The following is a 21,659-nucleotide window of genomic DNA, read 5'->3' as shown; positions in this document are numbered from 1 at the left end:
GACTTCTGCAAAGACATTTATGTTGTCAGCATTGCCTGCGTGTTAAAAACTCATGGCACTTAAAAAAAAAAATGTGAGTTGCTCTTTTGTAGTAGCAGTTCAAAAAAGAAATAATCACTTGGGAAATTTTACTCTGTATCTGCTGCAAAGAAACCCAGCAGAGAAGAAAGGCTTGCAAAACCATAGACGGCAGTAAATGTCAGAAAAGGTGGGCCATGCCTGCTTGTAACCATAAGGGCATTTCACTTATACTCAAGCTCATTGTTATGCTTAGTCAACTATAACCTCATGTCAAGCTGACTCTGCTTTGTGGAAGTCTAGAAGTAGCTACAGGTAACAAACTTTGAAATAATAGACCGTCTGAATTTGGACCAGTATTTGGCAGCAGTTTAACCCTGAATAGAATTTGTTTTCAGTTAAAATACAGTAATACAAATTCCTTCTTGGAATTCTAAACTTTATTAAAATTCAGCTGTTCAAATGCTATTTTCACTTTCACTAATTATTTCACTAAATTTTAGGAAAGAATTGTTATATATATTTTCCCAAAGGCTAAGCAGATATAAGTAATTTTCTTATACCTCATGTAGTTTTGTCTGTGCACTATCAAACTATATTTAATTATAATATGCAGAAACCAAAAATAGCTGTGGAAGAATACATTTATTTTGTTTATTTTTCGTATTTATTTATTTTACTTGAAAAGCAGTGTTACAGAGAAAGGGAGAAAAAGAGAGAGGGAGGTGGAAATCTTCCATCTGCTGGTTCACTCCTCAAATGGTCTCAGAGGTTAGGGTTTGGCCAGGCCAAAGTCATGATCCTGGAACTCCATCTGGGTCTCCAACGTGGGTAGCAGGAATGCAAGTACTTGGTCCTTCTTCTGCTGCTTTCTTAAGCGCATTAGCAGGGATCTGGATTGGAAGTGCACCTGCCAAAACTTTAACCAGCACCCATATGGGAGCTGTCATTGCAAGAAGTGGCTCAACCCACTATGTTACAATGCTGACACCTATTTTGTTCATTTTTAAGTATATATTTTAACTGTTTTAGTTCCATGGACTTTTTTCATCTTGTTTTCCCAAGTCAATAATCATAAGGAAAATTCCATTTTGTTCAGGCACCAAGGATTCTCAGAATCTTTCTCGAATTTGAAAACAAATCAATTGGATAAAACATTGAAATTTATATCACATGTTATGGAAATATAAATATATGAGAGTACTTGAGAAACTTATCAGTTAATTTCAGTGTCCAGGGGTTTTATGATGACCCTTCTATGTACATTTAATTAATTTATTTAAGAAACATCACTCCAATATGAAAAGGGTGGTTTTAATTTGATATGTCTTACTTTTCAAAGTTATCCTGAAATTAATTGTGTAAAAGGAATTTTTGTTTTTTTTTAATAGTATGATTGCAATTGATGCTGTTGAGAACATGTGGTTGTGAAATCGTCACATTGGTTCTGACATTCTACAAATGCTTCATGAGATAAAGGCAGAAAGGTGGTATCCTAGACACAGCATAAACTACTATTTAATTATGTATTTAGTTTATGCAACCCACTCAGTTGCAAGTAAATATAGTTCAAGAAAATTCAAGGCTACATGATAAAATTTTATTTTATAATATATTTCATTGAGAATCTCTAGAGAATCCTTTCAGCTAACATAAAAAACCTACAGATATAGTAGGTTAGCCTAGAGAAATAAAATTGTTGATGAGCATGTCATAGCATGCCATCACATGTACCTTTATTCCAACATAACATTATCATCAAACACATCATCCACTACTATAAACAGCTCTAAAAGCTGAGAGAACAAGAATGCACAAAACAGATGACACTCTTTCTACATGGGATTTATATTTTATTTGCAGAAGATAAAAAGTAATACACAGTTTGACTGAAAAATAAACACTTTGGAGGTTAAGCATATCGGGGATGCAGTGAGGAGAATACAATATGCTTTATTAGAAACTGCGGTTGACTGCTATATTTATCATCTGGTGACCTAAAAATTTATATATGAAGTAATGGGAATCACATGAAAATTTGTATAGGTTCAAGAAAATATTGGAAAGAGAATGTCAGATAAATAAATTCATATAATTCTTACAAGGAGTTGTCCTCAGCCTTGAACTCAGTCTGAGAAGAGAGTGGTAGGTGGGAGGAGTATTAACGTACATTCCTCTGCACAGCAGAACTCTATCCAAGAAATGTAAGAAAAAGCAATGAAACAATTGGAAATACTTTTGGTATTTGTGATAGCCTCAATTTTGGACTAAGCACCCAGAGAAAATTTAAAGTGGAGATTTTTTTACTATGGAATCATTGTATGCCTCTCAATTAATAAAATTGGAATGTACAGTATTCATATGCAAAAGGAACAATTTCCATTGATTGTTTCTATTATGAAAAAGTTACAAATTTACTTCCATTAAAAAAGATGGTAAAGGAAATGCAAGAATTGTTTTCTTCTATTTTTTAATCCCTCTCAAAAACTAAAAAAAAATTTCTGGATAGAAAATTAAAAGTTTATGGAGTTGGGGAAAACTGTTAGCCCACTATACTATTTATGCAATAATTAAAATTCAGTTTTGGGAAAAATCCTCAGGCACTATGATAACTGATCTTCAGCACATTCCCTTCCTTTCAAGATAATGTCTGTTTATGGGATTGGAAGTATATGTGTGGTTTACTATGTATTGTGAGATTTCCTGATGCCCTATGCTTACACCTCTCTTAGATGGAGGTCTCTGGAATAATATAACTGTGCTATTTTATACTGTGAACATAATACTTAATTTGCTTATTTCTGTTCATCCTGTTGATGACATTGGTTGAAGTCAATGGCTGACATAACTCTTAATCCAGTTTACATAATTACTGAGTCAGCTACTGGTGGGCACTGTTTGATTAACTTGGATTCATCCAAGTTCTGTTGTGAATACATACCTTGATTTTTTCCATTCAGTCTCTCTGGGCTCTGATTTGAAGGACTAACACACTGAACTTAGCTCCTGGGGCACCTTCTAGCTTAGCATAGTTTACCTGATAATGGTTTCCACTCCCTTAGTCTAATTCCCTTCAATGAATCCTCTGAAAACCTTATTAATCGCATGTGGAAAGTGAAGCATAAGGGTAGTCAGCTAACAGTCTTGGCATCATCTAGGCGCTTGTTAAAAAAAAAAAAAAAAAAAAAAAAAAAAAAAAAAACTAGAGTCTCAATCTTTATATACAAATTATTGAATAATACAGTGTGTGAGAAGCAGTGACTTACAGAACTAACCCTGGTACTTAGATACTTCATCCAGTCCAACCTTGATAGGGTGAATGGAGCCTCACATCCCATAATGTGACCATGAGGACTATAGAATGGCCTGGGCAGTGGATGCTATGATTGAACCTTTAAAAATGGAAAGTCAAAATAGATCACGATTTATGGAGAAAAATTTAATGTATTGGTCTGATGCTTATTAAACATTCATAAAATTAAAGCCATTAAAGTTATTTTAAGATAGAAGGGGAAAAGGGTACTCTGATGCAATTTTCAGTCATCACTGACTCAGTGGTCAATCTCAGCATCTGTTATGGTCGATTGTTCTGATATTTTTGTGACTGTGGCTGTGATCAAGGTAAACTATGTAACCAGTCACCTATAAAATACTTTAATTCAAATTGTATACCTTCAAAGCACAGAGACTTCTGATTTAACTTCCTATTTAAAGAAAATAAAGGGGATAAAAATAGCTAAAGAAAACTCAAGGAAGCTATTATAATAACCTATAAGGTAGGGTCAACTGCCTGTATTTCTTGGAAAAGCCTGTTTAATACAATGAAACAAACAGAAAAAAAAAGTGGGGAGGTGATGGTTGTGTTTTGCACAATGGTTTAGATGCTATTTGGACACATCCCATTTTTGCATGCCTGGTTTGAGTACCAGCTATGCTCCTGATTCCAGATTCCTGCTAATAAGCTCGGCCGCTAATATTGGAGACCCAGGTTCCTGACTTTAGCCTTTAGCCTGGCTCAGCCCCAGCTGTTAGCATGTGGAAAATAAATCAAAAGATGAAAGATCCTCTCTCTCTCTCTCTCTCTCTCTCTCTCTCTCTCTCTCTCCTCTTTCTCACAAATACATTTTAAATGAGAACTTTCATAGGTTATAAAAAGTGATAACTAAGCTCAAAGATTTTCTGGCAATACTCTAAGCTGACGATGTTTTTAGTTGAATGAAACTACCCCTAACATGAGATGATTTTTTTTTTAAAGAGATAAAAAGTATAGTATGTCTACACTGTAGGAAGAAAAAAATGTTACCAGTCTCAGTGATCTGTACTTGTTACCTCAGGGGTGGATGTGCTCACAGAAAGTCTGATATGATCTTTTATACTAAGATTCAAATGTTCAAATGCTCATGATTCCTAAAACTAAACATTTTCACATTTTTAAACTCTGATCTGTTCTACTTTTTATTTACTCATCATTCTTTTTTCAAGCATCTAAATGATGAAATAAACAGCCCATCCTTCGTGTTGTTCTACTTTAATTCTCTTCTCTTCCCCTTTCACTGCTTCACTTATTTCCAATCAGACACTTAGAGGAGACACAAACAAGTACTGTCATTCAAACGTTTTGTTACGCATCCCACCCGATATCCCATTTTTAATATCTTACATAGTATAGCATGCATTATATAGTATACATAGTATAGTCAGAATTAATGAACCAATGTTAATACAGAATTACTATTTGATTTCCATATTTTATTCAATTTCCTGAGATTTTACTTACTTTTTTTTGTTCTCATCCAGAATACTACATTATCTTTATGATTCACATCTCATGAGACTCCTTTTGTTTGTGATAGTTTTTAAGCCTTTCCTTTTTTTTTTTTATTTTTTTTTGAAAGTTAAGTTTCGAGAAATATCAATCAGGCATTTTGTAGAATATCTTTTCGTTGGTATGTTTGGGGAGGAAGACAATTCGAGTTAAGGTCCCATTCTTAATGAACTGCAAATGTTATCAGCATACCTTTCACTGCAAATGATAACATTGATCCTGTGGCTTATGGGTGTTTGTTAAGTTTCTGAACTGCAAAGTTACTTCTTTGTCTCTTGTTTTATTCTGTAACATTTTGAAAGAAGTCATCACATGCAGCTCACACTTAAGAGTGAGAAATTAGGTTCCACCTCTTTAAAAGCATGTATGTACATAAATCACTTGAAATTATTAGCATGGGTCATTTGTCTATTTTTTTCATTTGTTTAGTTTTTTAGTCATTGACTTCTTTTAGGTAGGTTTGTGGACATTAACTCCTTGAGTTATAGTCAACCTATTTATTTCTGATTATACTGATCATCCTAACTTTTGACTTGGATTTCTTATAAAGTTTAATATTTTTAGAAGAAATATCCAATATTCATTGATTCAAGAAAGGAAATAATAACATACTGTAAAACATACAGATTTATCTATCTAATTCTCCTGTTTTTTAGTATTTAAATTTCTTCCATTTATCTATAATTAAATGAAATTGTCTAGTAAAATTTCTTACACCAGTTTTATTTTCACAGCTGAGATTATAAGAATTAATCCTTAGCAGTTGAATTGCTATTAAAAAAGTATTTAATATTCATTTAATTATTTGAAAGGCAGAGTTCAGAGAAACAGAGAAAGAGAGAGAGAGAGAAACAGGTACTGAGATCTTCCATCCAATTGTTCACTCCCCAAATGGCTGCAATGACTGGAGCTGAGCCAATCCGAAGTCAGGTGCCAGGACCTTGAATCACGTCTCCCACGCAGATGCAGGGGCCCAAGGACCTGGACCATCTTCCACTGACTGAAAGTGAAGTAGCCAGGACTCAAACCGGTGCCCACATGGGATGCCAGCTAGGCCAGGGGTGGCATTACTCACTGTGCCATAGCACAGGCCCTAAGTATTACAGTTTAATTTTAAATGTTTATTTTAGTTATTTGAAAGACAGAGTTACAGAGAGAGATAGAGACAGAGAGAGAGGCCTTCCATCTGCTGGTTAAATCCCCAGATGGACGCAATGGTTGGAGCCGAAGCCAAGAGCCAGGAGCCAGGAGCTTCTTCGAGGTCTACTACATGGGTGCAGGGGCCCAAGTACTTGGGCCATCTTTACTGCTTTCCCAGGCCATAGCAAAGAGCTGGATCAGAAGAGGAGCACCTGGGACTAGAACCGGTACCCATATGGGATACTGGCGCTTCAGGCCAGGCCTTTAACCCGCTGCACCACAGCGCCAGCCAGTATTACAGTTTTTTTTTAATAGTTTCTGTGCAAACAGAGGGAGAGACAAAGAGAGAGGAGTTCTCTCTTGATTCACTCCCCAGATGGTAGCAATAGTCAGGACTGGCAGGCCAAAGCAAGGAGCCAAGAGGTTCATCTGAGTCTTCTATATGCACAGGGGCCCAAACACTTGGACCATCTTCCACTACCTTTAAACCCAAGCCATTAGCAGGAAGCTGGATCTGAAGTGGAGCAACTGGGACAGAAACCTGAACCCACATGGGAGGCAGGTGTCACAGACTGTGGCTTTACTCACCATGCCACATAATGGCCATTGCTATCAAAATTTTAGGAAATGTGTAAATAAAGCTAAATTCCAGTCTAGAAAGAATAAGGCAACTTTGCTGTCATACAAGAAATAGCCCAGATGTAAATAACTGCCTTTGCAAACACCTTTTGTAGAAGAATGTAAAGACTGCCTAACAGCCATTTACTCTTCCTCACATTATTCTGATACAGTGCATATGAAATCAACAAGACAAGAATCATAAACTGGAATTCCCATCAATTTAACTTTGAAACCCTTGACTGACATTTGCTGTGCCTTGAACCTGTAACTTTGTTATGTGAAATAAAGTTCCCGGGAAAGTTGGATGGGGGCGCTTATGGGAAAAGTCTCCTTCTCTTATGAGGAGACTTTGCTGGGGAGAACGGAGTGCTCATTGTTAACATTCTTTTGTGTTTTGTTTGCTTTTTTTTGCTATTTTTTTTGCTAGTTAATTTATTACTTATCTATTGTTCCTTGTTAAACTTGGTGAGGGAGAGTCCAGGTATTTGAAAGGTGTATAACAATCCTACATAAATAAAAGACCAAGAAAATTAAAAAAAAAAATTCAAAGTAGCTAACATCATCTTACTTCAAAACATTTTTCTTAACATATTCAGTGAATTTATCCACTTATTTGCTATTATTTCCACATTGTGTCACTGTTAGTAGAAATCTAAAAATCTATTTAACTGTCACAAACCAGGAATACTAACCAAGGGCATTTTTGAACATTTATTAGAGCATGCTAATCAGAAAAACAGTAAATATGAGAAAAAGTTAAAAAGTCTTTAATTTTCATTTTATTATGCTTCATAGCAGGTATTCTTTGTAAAGATAAGCATTTTTATATTTGTCTCTGCATAATATATTTGTATCTGCATAATATCTACATCCAACTATCTAAATAGTGATTGAATACATTTGGGGCTGACTTTTCTGTCGTTGTCCATCCTCAACATTAAGGAGATGCAGAATCTTGTACTCTACCTGTGCTACTTCTGTATTCAGGTCCATATTTCTTTTTCCACAAGCTGAGTATATTTTGTTGTCACCTCAAGCCTGGTGTACTAATATGACATTTTCCAAGATCTGTCTCTAATCTATAACAACTTAAATGTTCATAATGTCAGTAAAACAGAAGCCCTTTAGTACTGGTATTTCTCACTCATTCCTGTCCTTAGTATTTATACACAAGACACCTAAACTTCTACTCAAATCATTTAAAGGTCTTATGACTAGTCTAGAGGATAGTGATTTTGCTAGTCTTGGGAAGTAAATTTATTATTACCAGAGAATGCAGAACATGCTATTGCTTTTTAAAGATTTGTTTATTTATTTGAAAGGCATATGGTAAGGAGAGGTAAAGAGACAAAGAGAAAGAGATCTTAGATCTACTGGTTCACTCCCCAAATGGCCTCAAGAGCCAGCACTAGCCAGGATGAAGCCAGGGGCCTTGAACTCCATTTGGTCTCCAACATGGCTGACCGAGGCCTAAGAAATTGAGTCATCCTCCACTGCTTTTCTAAGCACATTAGCAGTGAACTGAATTGGAAGTAGAGAAGCCAGGATGAAACCCTATCCTCTGAAATGGTATAGTAGCTTCTCAATCCACGGCTGAACTCGCTGCACCAAAATGTCGGTGACAGAGTACTGTCTTAAAAAATATTTCTGTGATATTTGCCATCACTAAAATCATGTGTGGTTTTTTCCCTTTTTAAAATTGTATTTGTTATACCAGTTGCATGTATTCATACATATATTCACATATATATGCATATACATATATATATATATATATCTGTAGGAACACAGTAATACTTGCCACTCTATCCTCCCTCCTACCCATGCTCCAACCCTTTTTCCTCGTCCCTCTCCCATTCCCACGCTTAATTTTTACAATGATCTATTTTCAGTTTACTTAATGATCATGAAGTTAACCTTACACTTGGCAAACCAGTTCAACAAATTGTATGGAAGAAAAAAATCTGTTTCTCAACAGAAAAGACAGGGCTGTAAACAACCATGTACAGTTTTTAAAGTGTCAGGATATTTCACAAAGCTCAGGAACAAATGAAATTAAAAGATGTTTATTTTTGTGGAAAAATTTTCTGAAATTCATACATAATTTATTCATAGTATACATTTTCATGAACTTTTTGAACATACTTATAGCACAGACTTCAAAATATAGTTATATTTTCCATGAACTTTTTGAAGTTTCCTACTACAGCCAACAGAGTTACTATTTCATCTTCAAATCTATGTCTACAATATAGAGATATTTTCTAGGTGAAAACTGTTGCCTTGAATTAACTATAAAAAGACAGATTAGTCTGTCCCCTTAAAGTAACAGCATCAAAGAACTAAATGGTATAGATGACTGAGAATAATAAGCAGTTTTTATTGCTTTTAATTTTTACAAAATGTAACTTAATGCCATAGGATATGCTAAAATCTAAAATATAGGGTTTTTTGGAAAGCCATATAGTTTTTTTACTATATAAAAATTTTTAAATATCTAAGCTAAATTTAATTTTAAAAAATTAATTACTTTCTGAATACAACAACTTTAAAACAAAATTTCATAGATTGCGATAAGAAAAAAGCTGTTCTATTTTGAAATCATGTTTTTATTAAAACACTATATTGATGTAATTAAAACCAATCCATGGTGTGTTTACATGAATACTTGATTAATAACTAAATAAGCTTTTGAGTAAGAGTACCAGCACTGTACCTGAAGGAGATTAGGAAGACAGGGTATGTAATATGTATTTGCAATGTGTTTTTCCATAGTACACAAATAGTTTGATGTTACTGAACATCATTTAAAAGTAAAATATTGATGACAGAAAATATGCTCTTATCTGTTTGAAATAGTTTAAACTGTGTCTTTTAAGATCAGGATTTTCAAGATTAAATCTGAACACTTTCATCTTTACCTGCACTGTGAAAAGAAACTGGCTGTCATCTGGACTTGCCTGCAGACTTGTATGCTGAGTCTCAGACTGAAGCTGCATAGTGAGTATTTCATCATGCAGCTTCTTGCACTGGTATTTTCTTCTTTTTTTTTCTGTTTTCCATATGTTCCTATTTATCCACTTTTCTTTCTTTCAGAATGCCAAATTAATGACAAAAATATAGCATCTGTTGTCAACATGACAGTAAACTTTAGCTATACTTAATATACATTATGATTGTCTTTCTGATGGCATTCATTTAGAATTTTACAGTTTCAGTTTGCCAAAATGGGCAATTAACATTTTAAGTACATCTGCATGGTGATTTTTTTTGATATTTTAAATAACCTATAAGTGCAGAAATGCATGCTGTAGTTAACCAGGCAAGTATATATTGAATAAGAGACATTTTACTGGAATAATATAATAAGATTAGTTGAATTATTTACACCTATATTAATTAATATTATAACTCCTCCTTTGTTACCTTCTACTACAAATAAACATTTTCTTAATTATTTTAATTTGAAAAGAAATGCTATGCAGAAGAAACTTAGTTAAGTCACTACGACACTAAATCTTTGGTTCCATCACTGTAAAATGCATACTTGAGATGGAAGTTTCTGTATTTACTTCCATATCTAATTTCTAATAACATACAATGTACCAAATATATCTTTTCTGTTACACTTAATATCTTCAGTGCTTAGAGATGAAAGGTTTATGGCTATATTCTTTGCGTGTAAACATAAAAAGCTCATGTGCTTATTGGATACTATTGTGCCACTCTATTTTCAGAATTAGCATTCCCAAAAGAAATTCTAACATTCACAAAAGTGAATTGAAAGTCAGTACAGATAGAGAAATATCTGTTTTTAAAGTTTTGAAATATCTGTTTTTAAAGTTTTGGCTTATTTACTTGAAAGGCAAAGAGAGAGAGAGAGAGAGAGAGAGAGAGAGAGAATGAATCTTCCCTCCATTGGTTTACTCTCAGATGCTTACAAGAGCCAAGGGTTAGGGCCGGCGCCACAGCTCGACAGGCTAATCCTCCGCCTGCGGCACCAGCACCCCAGGTTCTAGTCCCGGTTGGGGTGCCGGATTCTGTCCCGTTTGCTCCTCTTCCAGGCCAGCTCTCTGCTGTGGCCCAGGAGTGTAGTGGAGGATGGCCCAGGTCCTTGGGCCCTGCACCCGCATGGGATACCAGAAGCACTTGGCTCCTGGCTTTGGATCAGCACAGCGCTCTGGCCTCAATGCGCCAGCCATAGCGGCCACTTGCGGGGTGAACCAACAAAAAAAGGAATGTGGATGCCAGGGACCCAAGTACTTAGAGTGTTATTGTTTGTTTCCTTAAGTACATATTAGCAAAATGCTGGAATTAGGAATGGAAATTAAGACTTGAAGCCATGCACTCTGATACAGGATGTGGGTGTCCCAACTAGCATCTTATTATTTTTTTAAGATTTATTTATTTATTTCAGAGGCAGAGTTACACAGAGAGGAAGAGACAGAGAGAAAGGTCTTCCATCTGCTGGTTCACTCCCTAAATGAACTCAGCGGTTGTAGCTGGGCTGATCTGAAGCCAGAACTTCTTCCAGGTCTCTCACGTGGGTGCAGGCGCCCCCAAATTAGGGCCATCTTCCACTGCTTTCCCAGGCCATAGCAGAGAGCTGGATCAGAAGAGGAGGAGCCTGGACATGAACTAGTGCTCAGATGGGATTCTGGCACTTCAGGGGAAAGCTTAGCTTACTATGCCACAGCACTGGCCCCAACCCAAGCAGCATCTTGACCACCATGGCAAATAACAACCCCTGTAGCCAATTTTTCATGGACTACTATTATCTGGAAGACAGATATGCTCATCTAATTTCTTTAGGTTTTTATTCCTCAATGTCTTGCTAAATATCTGCCCCATTATATTCATGCATGTAATAGTTTCACATGAATGTAGAATCTATAAAATATGTTACATAATTCTTTTTGCTGACAAGTGTCTCATGCAAATGCTATTATCCAAGCAGCAGATGTGAAAGGAAAGGTGCAGAATTAAAGTAAGTTGGAATGCAGATTGTAAGACATTTAGAGTTATATCTGACTTCAAGAACCCATCATATTCAATTCAGCCTGCTACAACAGAACACCACAGACTTCGTGATTAAGATAACAGAAATTTATTTCTCAGCTCTGGAAGCCAAGTTCTAGATAGAGGCTCCAGCAAATCTGATAGCTAGTGAGTTCCCTTTCCTGGATTTCCTCGTGGGCATCTTACCATCTTTACTAACTGCAGAGAGCAATCATTTCTTTTCTATCTTATCTTATAAGAGCCCTAATCCCATCTAGTAGGGTCCCACTTCATGGCTTAATTACTTCCTGAAGACCACACTTCCAAATATGATAATACTGAAAACAGAACAGAGAGAACTACTAGTATATTTTAATCTATTTTATCACTCTCTTAAAACAAACATTTTCTCTGAAATCATAACTCAAAACATTACACCTTTCTACAATATTATCATTGCCTTAAAACAGGTGCGGTGAACTTGCTGGGCATCTAATAAGGTGTACATAATCATTTGGTCTGGCCCTTCCACTGCAACCTCAGGCAGGACTTGAAATTCAATAGGTATATAGGAGCCTAGTTTTTAAATTGATAATTTCATATGGCACTTAAGTGATGTAATAACTATTCAAATTGTCTTTAAAAGACAATGAACTTTGGGCTGATGTTTAGCTTAGTAATAATAGGCTTGTTAAGTTACCAACATCCCACACTGGAATAGCTGCTTTCGATTCTTTACTCCAGTTCCTGATCCAGCTTCCTGCTAAGACAGACACAGGGAGCAGTGATGAGATTCAAGTAACTGGGTCCCTGACATTCACATGAGAGACTTGGATTGAGTTCTCATATCCTGACTGGTTTTCAGCCAAGCACAGCCATTGAAAACATATGGGAAGCAAACCAACTATTGAGAGTTTCTCTCTCTCTCTCTCTCATAGTAATTTTATGTAGTGTCTATTCAAACAAATGTTTAACAATTTCAGTTTAATTATAGAATATTCAGTAATTATAGTTCAGCACTCAATAGCTCCTAATTTTATCTAGGCTATATGAAATTAATATAAAGTTTTACTTTCTTTTTTATGCAGATATCCACAGAAAATTATCTATCTTAAAGTGATGCTTAACACTCCCAGTCATAACTCTGATTAAATTATGCATTCACTCTGGATTCAGCTTCACTTGATGTGGAGACATGTACATTCTTAAGGTTTCCAGAATGCACTCATCTGGATTTGTGCAGGTGGACACCAAGGCCTCTGATAGTCATTTGTGATTTTCATGTCTCCTGGCATTTGAGAGGTTTCACTGTGAGAGTGGAGCCTCTAAATCCATTCACAATAAACATACTTAATTCTGAGGATTAACAGCCTGGATTCCCAAGATCGGTTCTGAGTAGGAGAGCATTATTTTAACTGCATTAGGTAATCAAGTTTTACTTGAACTTTAATAAAAGAACTATGCTGTTAAAAAGGAACATAAAATGTGTTTAGATTGCAAGTGTTTATTTTAGATATAATGTTTATTTTGTATTTGAGAAAAAACAAGGAGCAGACATCTAACCTAGCAGTCAGGATACTCCCGTCCCTCATTGGAGCTCTGGTTTTATTCTTGGTTCTAACTCCTGATTCCAGGATCCTATTGTATCAGACTTGGGGAGACATCAGTGATGGCTTTAATAATTAGGTTCCTCCCACCCATGAGAAAGAGCTGGATTGTGTTCCTAGCTCCCAGCTTTGGCCCTGACATAGCCCTGGCTTTTGCACGTGTTCGATGAGTAAACCAGCAGTGGTAGCCTTCTATTTCTCTCTCTCTCTCTCTCTCTCTCTCTCTCTCTCTCCCTGTGTTTTTCTGCACCTCAAGTAAATATTCTTAAATGTAAAATTAAAAAATGAATTGTTTTCAAGTATCAAAGAGGTCTTAGTACCATATAAATTTTTTCTTGCTTACTTATGAGAAGATGCACACTAATTCAGTGATGAGAATTTAAATAACTTATTTTCTTTGCTTTTAATTTATTTTTCATTAATGTTTTAAAATTTGCTTTTTGATTTAAAAAACTCTCAATTAAGGAGCTAATTGTTTAGGGTTCAGTGTTGCGGTGAAGTGAGTTAAGGCACTGCTTGCAACTTTGGTATCACATATTGCAGTGCCAGTTTGAGTCTCGCTGTTCAGCTTCTAGTTCAGCTTACTGAAATGCACCTGGGAAGGCAACAGAAGATGGATATTGTTCTTGGACACTTGCCACTCATGTGGGAACCACAATAGTATTTTTGGCTCCTGACTTTGGCCTGACCTAGATATCATCATTTGGGGGAGTGAAGCAGTAGATAAAATACTTCTCTCTTCTCTCCCTCTTTCTTTATCACTCTGCCTTTCGAATAAGTAAATACTTATATAAATCTTTTAAAAGAGCTAATTATTTACTGTCATAATTTTTATTGTATTTGCTTTTCTTTTTAGCATATTGAGTAACTCTAATGATCATTTTGTCAGAATTATGTTATCTTCAATTGCTTCTAGAAATGTTTGTCATTTCACAAAATAAGTGCATAAAGTTTTATTAGTATATGTCATAAATCTCTTTTAAACATATCCTTTGTGTATGGCTAATCTAAAAAGAGTGCATTTACAACCTAAATGGATTGTGTTCTGTGAATATTGGCTTCCTAAAAATACTACTACTACTGATTTTAGGTATGTGCTCAAAGCAAGGGAACAGTGTGCACCTGCTTTATCAATGAAGTGGCAATGTTATAAATGGATTTATTCTTTGTGCCCCCTCAGATTTTGAGGGGGCACAAAGAATTATAAACACAATTATTTACACACACAAATTTATAAGCAAATGCATTCTGTTATGTTCTTGATGATTGTTTTCATCATTTTAATGGTCCATAAGACATATTGTCCAATAGGAAAATACTTCAAAAAGTTCATAGGAAAGTGAGATAAAATATAAGTTTATTTTGCTGGAAAATATTTTGAAATCCATGTGTATTTATTTCATGACAAGTATTTTCATGAACTCTTTGAAGATCACTGCATGCATGAATTTCAGAAAATTTTTTTGCATGAATAAACTTGTCTATTAATTTCATTTTCATTGAACTTTTTGAAGTTCTTTGTAAAATAATTACTTGAGAATGCATTTGTCTCATTCCATTTTATGGAAACAATCTAAAATGACATTCACATAGTCACATGATACTCTGTTTCACTCATGGAACCAAACTGAAATACATTCATTATGTCTCAAAGAAAACACTTTAACAATACTAGCATGGAGTATAGACAGCATCCGGCTACAAATACTGTTGGAGGTGCTCTTTACTCTTACTTGCAGCTCTGCCTTATTTTGATTGAGCATGAACAGTTACAACCACACACACTGCCCTTCATCTTGCCTTTCTTTATAAGTACTATACTTCCTTGGTGTAATTGTTAAATTACCTCCTATAGTAATTGTTAAAATTGTATCTGAAGCTAAATATGATTTAAAACCTAAGGTTGGCAAGTGTAAGCAATTCTTTTCCATTTAAAGTGATTCAAAATTGTTACATGAAAGATAATTCTTGATGTGTCAATATAAAATTTAAAGTATTATTTAACCTTATATTCAGAAGTTCTGGCTATAAATTTTTGTATCATGAATTATATAATCTATTAATCATCAACAAAATTACTTAAAATTTTATATCTAATTCATATAATTCTTAATGTGGCATAAACTACCTATCTGATAGAAGGTCTGGGTATATATATATATATATATATCCAATAGTTTAGAATCACTTCTAATGTGTTTATCTAATATTACTTGGTGAATATCTGGTATTTGATATTTTGTTTAATTCTAGGAAATTCAAAAGATAACCAACTTCAAAGAATCAAAGATGATACAGCAGTGAATCAAAATATAAGAACAGGTTTTAAGATTGAAAAAGGTATAGTATTCCAGAAACAAATTATTTGTCAAATAATCTCTTTATCTGCAAAATCTCAATTGCCCAGGAAAGCCTGAAACACCTATGCTGCTTTCTGAATGGAGATGCCTCTGTGAGGGTTGACCTCAGGCTCGTGTTTGTGAAGCCCTGCCTGCCACTTACCTTGCCTCCTCAGCGACACTGTGATTTCACATTCTCCAGAGCTAGGAGAAGCTTCCAGGTACATACTGGGTCTGTAACTAGCTCCAACTCCACGTCCTGTGTTTCTGGAAAATGAGGAATCTAGTTCTACCCAAAGTCTGTCCAGAAACACCTGTTACTGCCACTTGAAAGTGTTGGGGGTTAATTCCTTCTGGGGCAAAATTTGGGAGACAGAAGTGGAAGAATTATGAAAATTTCTCACTGTTCTATCTTCCAGCCACTTTTCTAAAGTTTCATGATATTAAATGGTCGTACTGATGATGGTTTTGTCACTAAGTTGGCTTTTTTCCAGGACTGCAGAGATACCAGTTGCTCCAACATCCATTCCCTGCCACTGACAGTAATCAGAGTTGCTCCATCACACCTATTTCAGGTGTCACTCTGCACAAAAGGTGACGGGAGCTGCCTGGCCTCACACAGTGCACACCCCTTACTTTTGTCAATGGGCAAACCAAGGAGACCAAACAAAAAATCAACAAACAGTGGAGTTAATCTATAGACCAAATGGCTTTGATACATATCTCGAGAACATTGCATCCCACAACTTTAGAATACACCTTCTTTTCATGTGTATGAAACAGTCTCTAGAATAGACCATATACTAGACCTCAAAAGAATGCTCAACAAATTAAAAAAAAAAAAAACAGAAATTATATCATGTATCTTTTCTGACTACATTGGGATAGAGATGGAAATTAACAACAAAAGAAACCTAAAAAATTTACAAAAACAGGGAGACTGAACAACATACTCCTGAATGAACAGTGGGTTGTAGAAGAATACAAAATGAAAAGAAAAAATCTCCCTTGAAATGAATGAGAATGAAAACACATCATATCAAAACTTATGGGATACAGCAAAAGCAATGTTAAGAGGAGAGCTTATAACAATAAATGCCTACATTAAAAAATAGAAGAGTATCAAATCAGTAATCTAAAAATACATCTCAAATAAAGAAAAACAAGAACAAACCAAACCCCAAATTAGTAGAAAAAAAAAAAGAAATGAAACAAATAGAGAAGGAATAACAGGGATGCAGGGATGGTTCAATACACTCAAATAAATGTGATACATCACATTAACAAAATGAATTACAAAAAACATAGTATTATATCAATAGATGCAGAGAAAGCAATTGATAAACGATAACATCCTTTCATGATAAAAACCTTCAAATAATTGGATATAGAACCTCAACAAAACAAAGGCAATATATGACAAACCCACAGCCAATATTATATTGAACACCAAAAAGCTGACATTGTTTTCTCAAGATCCAGAACCAGACAAACAGCCTACTCTGACCACCATTATTCAATATAATTCTGAAAGTTTTAGCCAGTGCCACTTGGTAAGAAAACAGAAAACTATGCAATACAAGTTGAAAGGTAAGAAGTCAAATTATCCTTGTCTGCAGATAATAAAGGGACTAAATGTGAGGAATTCATGATAATGAATATAGAGAGAAATAAGGGTGTATTGCATTCTCATGGTATGATTCAGTGAAGCAATATTAATAACTATATACCAAGTGATGATATCCACACATTTTGATACCCAATATTAATTTTAACAAATAAAGGAAAAAAGGACCCTGATGCTTGCAAGGCCAGAGTCTCATTTCAGTGTTGGTTTAAGTCCCAGCCACTCTGTGTCCAGTCCAGCTTCCTTCTAATATTTCTGGGAAGCCAACAGAAGAAGATCTAATATTTGGGCTCATGCCACCCATGTGAGAGACAGGGATGAATTTCCTGGCTTCTGGCTTTGGTCTGGTCCAGACCTCTTGTTGTAGCCATTTGGGAAATGAATCAGTGTTGCTGTGAATTCATTCTGAGAGAAGGAGCGTGATGGGGGCAAGAGGCGCAGAGTCACCACACAGACACTGGGAGTCAGGTGAAAGCAGGCTAGAGGCAGGCAGCCCTCAGACTCATTTATTTCAGTTGGTACAGCAGCATATATAGCCGAGGCAGCCAATCTGGTCAAGGGGCAGTTTATGCCCTACCAATCACAACCTGTTGCCAGGCAGGCTCCGTTGCCAAGTGGGTTCCAAAGGCATTTTTGAGTAACTGACGCTCACTTGCCAGTGGCCGTCTTGGTATGGCCTTCTCATTCCACCACATTTCCCCCTTTTCATTTATTTTTGAGCAATGGGAGGCAAGATTCTTGGCCATACCATTGTTGACCCCGTTTCCATGTGGTCTCCGTATGTGGCTGTGCCTGTCTTAGGTTGTCCCCTAGGGGATCTTACCCATCGTTGACTAACCAGCAGTCAAAATGGGAGACCACAGGAGTGCTTGCTCAGATCGGGGTAGGAATGAGGAACAATTGTAATCAGGAATGGCATGACTGCAAACAGGTTGTGGGCTGTTTGATTGGCTGACCAGAGCTAAGTGGGGTATAAAACAGTAACAGATGTGGCTGTGGGCACTTCCTTAGGGCAGGATGATAAGGCAGCAGCTTGACAAGAGGTAGCAGGTGCGTCCACGAACAAGGCAGACTCTCAATCTTGTTCAGCTGGTTCTGGTTGACTGTCAGTTGCAGGCTTGATGTTTCTGGCTGGTACCCAAATGGGCTGTCCTGCATTTTCTGGAAAGACACAGCATATCCTCAGCCCTTGGTTAGCAGAGGGTGTGATGCCTTCCATTCTCCTGTCAGGGAGTCTTTCCACTTAACCACAGGGACTGGGGTCTGGGATGGAAAGGATCTCATTGTTTATAAACCGGGCTGAACCCTTGGCAATCAAAAGTAAGAAAATTGATAGTGAAAAGGACCTCAGTCAAAGCAAGCTGTGGGTCTGGGGGCAAATGTTTGTTTTTCTGTCTTTGTAAGAGATCTTTAATCAACCTATGAGTTCTTTCAATGATTGTATGTTCCAGGACCTCAGGAAGGAATAAAATTCCTGTAATGTATACGCTGGCCTGTTATCTGTCTTTATGGTCCAGGGGACACCAAGGACCAGCATGGCTGACTTAACTGCCTTTATCACATTACTAGCCTTTTCTCCAGATTGGGCTGTTGCAAATACAGCCTTTGAATAATTATCTTCCACCACATGGACAAACTTAAGTTTCTTTTCATGGACTTCTCATTCCACCACAAATCAGCTGATAAATGATCTCTTTTTCTCTTTGATTCTTCCTCTTTCTCTGTCACTCAGGCTGTGAAATGAATAAGTAAATATTTAAAAAATAAAAGCTCATCTAAATTGTAGGCAAATTGACTTATATTTTGCATAATGTTAACTAAAAGTGATAATATTTGCACTGATCATTGAAAAATAAAAGATAATGTGAAAGATGATTGCTTAATGATACAGTCTATTTCTCTGAAAAATGTAGTGATATGTTAAGTGTGCACAATAATGATATGTTAAAAGGTATGTGTCCATTTTAAAAAGAAAAATATCAGAGTTATAGAGGCCATGTTCCAAATATTTGTATATAATTCTAATATGTTAACTTGCAAATGCACTCTGACATAAAAAAATAATATCCATGATAAGTAAAGCATCAGATGGACTAAATACTAACAAAAATAATTCCTGTGGGCAATTTTGGAGAACCCAATAAAAATTCACTCATTACAGAGTTCAATTGAAAGAGCAGAACTTTTATTTCTCTGATTTGTCCCATTGCCAAGCAATAGTTCATGAATTTCTCATGATCTCATATTAAAACTATAGTAGGTGAGAACAGTGACCTCCAAAGTGACCTGTGCATAATGCACTAGATTTGCATAAAATATGTAGAATGTTTGTTTTCTTTTCTGAAGTGTCTATTTAGTGAGTGTTGGATAAGGTAAACATTATACAACAGTGTATATTAATGTATCCTATGCATATAAATATAAATAATGTATATGTTGGTATGATATTTAGAATACAAATATATTCACCATGTTATGATGAAGCCCTAATCTTTTCTATTTTGTTTGGTTTGCACAAGACATTGAAGAATTGAAATTAAAGAAAGCAAAGGTATACACTTCTTGACTAGGAGATTGTGGGGCAGTCACATTACTAACAGCTAGTGTGTCAGAACTAATGATTACCATTAGGTTGAGGCAAAAATATAATACAATTTTGCTTCAGCTTTTTAAATGAGACATGACTGGTTATGACATTCAGCATTTTTTTTGTTTGTTACATGCTTTTTTCTCATGATAAGGAGGGATTTGTAGGAACTTTCAATCAATAGCAAAGGAGAATAGAACATATTGAAGACAGGTTAACAGCATAAGCACAGCAAATTGTAAACTACAGGATTATAGATAACATCCCACACAAAATCTGCTTTATGAATGTTTGTTTCAATAGAAGGAAAGCAAAAAAACTTAGTTACATATTTATCACTCTCTTTCCCTTGCAAAGCAAATTGACACTGATTGATCCCCAAAATTTCTTCTAAAAATAGGTACCACGAGTAACATATGTGTATCTCTCTATCATATACATTGTCCTTGAGATTTTGATTCCGATAGAAGAAAAAGGAAGGTTTATGTCAGTCTACCATAAACACCAAATGCAGTTACTCACTATATCTTGATAAAGTTCTCCAAATTTAGGTTGGCAGAAATTTAAAACTACTTTGGGACCATTTACTGAAGAACATGTTAGGAGAAAATATCTTATGTGGCCCATTTATTCAGTTTATGACTATATAGCTGCACATTCTGACTCTCTAAGCAAAGTGAATTAAAATATTTAAGCTACTTTGCATTTCGATCTCATCTACCAGGTGTTGAGGCATTCTTCAGGAGCTGGAGGACTCTATTTGTATGTATTATCAAGTTTAAGTATTCTACAGCTGTGGATGCACTTGTGTTCTTCTTACTCATTCAACTAGGTTTCCATCCTTTTCCTAAATGCTGTAATTGCATCAGGCATAAGGGATGGAAGGAACAGAACATTAAATGAAGCAGTATTCTGTGTATTTGTAAATGTGAAGCAGATGTGCAGTAAATATTGTGAGCTTTCAATCAATAGGACACCACATAAATACAAAGAAATGAAAGAAGAGGTATAATTTCTCCGTGATTTTTGCTAAATATCTCATCAGTAAGGGAGAAGCTACAGCTTCCTTACTGAATTTAATGAATAGGTTTTCACACATGGTTTTCCTATCACTCTGGAGCAGCAGTTAGCCTGCACACTAAAAATATAAGCAAAGTTTAGTGAAAAGATACAAATAATCATAAAAAAATTTTAGAAAATATAAAAGGTTATTCAAGATCCAAAGGAATATTATTTTATAAGAGAAAATTTTATAAAAAATGTGTCTGATTTTCAAAATGTATTACTAATTATAACTCACTAAAATAATATAATGCATATTTTAATTTGTGATTAGACATAGATAATTTCAGAGTAAGTAATGTATTAAGATTGAAATAATTGTCATATTTTAGAATTAAAAAAGCTATATATTTATATTTATATGTTTTATATTTACTCAAACCTTCTTTTGTACTTTACTCCTCAGATAATAAAATAACCTTTTTTTTTAAATAATGGAAGATCAAGGCCTTCTTTTTTTCTCAAACCCTTAATGCAATCACTGTGACCTATTGAATCTATATTCAGATATTTTGTGCAAAAGATTTTGACTTTCTATTGCATTGGTTGAGATGATTTGGAATGAATTTGCAATGTATTGGCTCATTTGCTGTCAGAACTTCGAAATGATATCTCTACATTTATTTACTTTAAATGTCTGCACACCGATAAGCATCAGCTGATTAACATCTTTGGTCCATAGTAACAAATGTTCTTTTGCCTAAAAAAATTGATTATGTTATGATTCATGTGCAAATTAACTCCTTTGCCCTGAATTTAATATACATGCTCTGCACAATTACAAATATTTAAATATTAGAAGATAATTTGTACTTTAGAAATTCCATTAAAGATG

This window comes from Oryctolagus cuniculus, chromosome 8 (assembly GCF_051225735.1).
Source record: "Oryctolagus cuniculus isolate XC-2025 breed Fujian yellow rabbit chromosome 8, ASM5122573v1, whole genome shotgun sequence".
In the NCBI taxonomy this organism is placed as follows: domain Eukaryota; kingdom Metazoa; phylum Chordata; class Mammalia; order Lagomorpha; family Leporidae; genus Oryctolagus; species Oryctolagus cuniculus.
This window is presented reverse-complemented; position numbering follows the sequence as displayed.